This window comes from Gekko japonicus, unplaced genomic scaffold, assembly GCF_001447785.1.
Source record: "Gekko japonicus isolate JY-2015 unplaced genomic scaffold, Gekko_japonicus_V1.1 scaffold613, whole genome shotgun sequence".
Classification (NCBI taxonomy): domain Eukaryota; kingdom Metazoa; phylum Chordata; class Lepidosauria; order Squamata; family Gekkonidae; genus Gekko; species Gekko japonicus.
The window spans coordinates 217,762-221,553 of record NW_015164683.1 but is presented as its reverse complement, the minus strand read 5'-3'; positions in this window follow the sequence as shown (position 1 = coordinate 221,553).

The window sequence follows — 3,792 nt, the reverse complement described above, 5'->3', positions numbered from 1 at the left end:
CTCCTCAGTTTATCAGCATGTCCTTGACCACAGTAGGTTTATGTCTGCATGCTACTCTGCCAACAATTGCAGATCTCATCAGGCTTTAAATTTTTTCAGTCACAATTTTCCTACATTGCTTGGGATCTCCACCTTCTACTACATAAGAACAAGATTCATCCCTTTTTAGTTATTTTTAACACTGGCATCTGCAAAAAAATAAAATAAAATGGGGGGTCAGATGCAGAGTGATTCCCATCTCCCTTTTCCCCTCACATGTACCTTTTTAAAAATTATGGGTACCGTAATAACATATCAAAGGAATAGAAATACACTTTTCTTTCATTAATTTATTCAGATGTAATGACCAACTAATTCATCAGTTGATTAAATCTCTTTGTTTACATCAACTATGTTTTCTTCAATCAAATGGCATCCCTACTAGCATTAAACATCCAGGATTAAGATAATGCTGGGCCAAGTACTCAAGTCCTGCATCCCAGAAAATTGTTCAGTGGCCCCGGTCACACGGGAGGTTTTGGCCCGGAAGAGGGATGGATCGGGGGCGCAGCAAACGTGCATGATCACACTGCAACATCTGGGAAGTGGTGCACACCCATCCCCAATCCGTCCCTTCAGGCCGAAAATGCGAATTAAAAAAAACCTAGGAAAGAGTACTACCAACCTGAAACGCCGCAGCAAGCGCGGCCATGGGATCGCCGGTGTGCCCATCTTCAGAAGCATTCGAGGCTCCCGGCCGAACTGTGCATGCTCACACATGCGCAGCCAGCTGCCTCGCTCTCCCTTCCGTGGCTTCCCCCCCGGCATCTGATCATGCCGGGGAGCAACTGCGCGGCAGCTCAGGGGATCTGTCTGATCCTGACGCCGCGTGTCTCTTTTGGTGCAGCTCTAAGAAGCCGCACTTTGGCCGTGTCAATTTCCCCCGTGTGACCGGGGCCAGCGTTTAACAAACTGGAGATTATTTTACCTCTTTTGTACCTTCTCTTGTCCCCATAGTCCAGGATCACTTTTGAGTCTCTCTCTCTCTCTCTCTCTCAAGGACAGTTCTCTCAGAACTCTCTCAGTCCCACCTACCTCACAGGGTGTCTGTTGTGGGGAAGGGAAGGGAAAGGAGTTTGTAAGCCACTCTGAGACTCTGAGTGAAGGGTGGGGTATAAATCCAATCTCCTCCTCCTCCTCCTTCTCTTCTTCTCCTTCTTCTTCTCTGTTAGAGCCTCACAACAACCATGTGAGGCCAGTTAGGCTGAGAGTATGTGGCTGGCTCAAGGTTCCCTAGTGAGCGTTCACTTTAACCACTACACCATACTGCCTCCTCGATCTATCCATCATTTGTAGGACTCAATGAAACTCTGACAGCCCACTCTTTGGAATTCTGGAGTATTCCTGAGGGTAGGAAGCGCTGAACTTCAAACAAAAAGAGACTGTTAGGAAAGCAGTTAGGTTTATCTTTCATTTTGTATGGACATTTGTTTCACATTCTGAAAGAAGAATACCAATCACGTTTTGTGGAAGCAATAATCTAATATTTGAAGTATACTTAGCATTGTCTAAACCAGATATTCATAAACTTTAGTAAGAGGCTCTGTTGTTTAAATACACCTGTTCCAGCTTCCTCAGGAGAATCTAGCTTATAATATTCCATTTTTAACACAGACCCATATGAAGACACAAATAAAAAGCAAAGGATCAGAGACACATAGAATCACCTGAGCTCAAGGCTAGTTTAAGAATATGATGAAGCCCTGAACTACTGTCAATTTTAAGAGGCCCCTTAGCATTACCAAAAAATAATTTAGTAAAGCCCTCCCGTCTCTAGTTCCAGCTCCTGCCAACCTAGCAGTTCGAAAACAAAAAATTGCAAGTAGATAAATAGGTACCACTTCGGTGGGAAGGTAACAGCATTCCATGCGCCTTGGTGTTTAGTCATGCCGGCCACATTACCACGGAAACGTCTTTGGACAGCGCTGGCTCTTCAGCTTTGAAACGGAGATGAGCACCGCAACCCTAGAGTCGGATTCGACTGGCTTTCGAGCAAGGGAACCTTTACCTTTACCTTTTGGTTTTTAGTTTAGAGTCTGCTGATGACCTGTAGTCCTAAATGGCTGTTTACTTCACTTGCACATACATTAGCTGTTTAAGCTTTAAACAAAGCCCTGAATAATAAGAGTCTGCTTTTCTGGTTGCTGGTACAGCCAACAACAAGAGTGAAAAATCCCTCTGGCTACAGAGCCTACAGGATGTGTCCGCACTTCCTCTTCCTGGCCAGTGAATGGCACCAATGAAAACAAACCTAGGCAAGTTCATGAGTCTGTAGAGAGACCCACCTCACACTTTCAGAATCAGCAATCTGGAAACTTATTAAAGTGTTAAGTATGTAATAAAGTGCACATTACAACATTATAGGTCACCTTGGCTGGCTTGCGTGTATTGCTAATGTTAAACATGTGAATGGAAAAGGATGTTATAGAAAATGACTGATGGCTATTTAAAAATACATGCCTTGTGGAGAGAATTTAGTGGAAAGTGAGTCTGGGGTTTTTAGCCAGAAAGAGTGGTTAAAGGGGGGGGGGGAAGGGTTTTAGATTTTCTTTCTGTGCAGTTCCTGGAATCATAGCTAAGAAGCCCAGCAGAGGGATTGCAGAGACCATACATCTGGAAAACATAAAATAGAATTTATCGCTCTGGAGAAAATCACAAATGTACAGATGCCTGTTTCAACACTGTTCATAACTGAATGTATTTGGCAGGGGAGAAAAGAATTAGACAATCTTTATGACCCAGCTTTTGATCCGAACCTGCATAGTAAATAACACAACACCAGCTGTGTCTCCTGCCTCTGTATACACAAAGGTTTGTATTTTCACACATAGATGTGTGTGTACCATATTCTGTTGAAGCACCACAAAGGCTTACTCTTATGACCTCTCCCCACCCTGCTCATTTTCCTTATCATAATTATGCCATGAAAAGGTTGCTGAAGTTAGGACTTGTCATGAATGCGTCTTCTGAGTGTTGCTGGGCTATGGCAGCCACAGGTGCTGGTAGAAACATGTGCCAGCCATATTCAAAGCTTATAGTTGAGCCTTCTTATCAACACAGATAGACTCAGTTGGCTGAGCCCGTAACAATAAAGCTGTATTTCATTTTATGTGCACTTTTTGGAGTCAGCTCCCCTAAATGTACTCCACTTTTCAGGCCCCCCCATAGCAAGACGGATTGGGGGACAGGAAAATTGTCCCAGTTTTTCCAAGTATGCTTTTAAACAGCAGGTATGCTTTTAAACTTGTTCTTGAGAAGACTGCTTTGTTAGGAGCCATTGAAATGACAGTTCCTCTTTTGATATGGGGATAGGTGTAGCTGAATACTTAATGGGAAAGGCCCCCCCCCCATGGTTCTTTGTACCCTTCTCATTCCAGGGACACCTTTCAACAGGAGGCCTGCACCAAGGGCACAGAGCCAGTGACAGGCAGTATATGCAACAAGTTGGTTTCCCCCAGGGCCAGCCCGAGGTTGTCCTGCGCTCTAGGCGAGCGCAGATGCCAACCTCCTGGTGGGGCCTGCAGACACGCTCTGGGCGTCCTTTCCCCATGGCGGGCGGTGTGTGTGTGGGGAGGTCTGGGTCTGTGCGTCCCCAGCGTGCCCCTCCTTCTCCTCCCCCCCGGTCACCGCCGGGCAGGAGAGGTCGAGAAAGGCGGCGGCTGGGCCAGAGAAGGCCCCCCCTCCCGCCCCCCCTGCAGCCAGGCAGGAGAGGTCGAGAAAGGCGGTGGTGGCGGGGGGGGGGGGGGGGGGGGG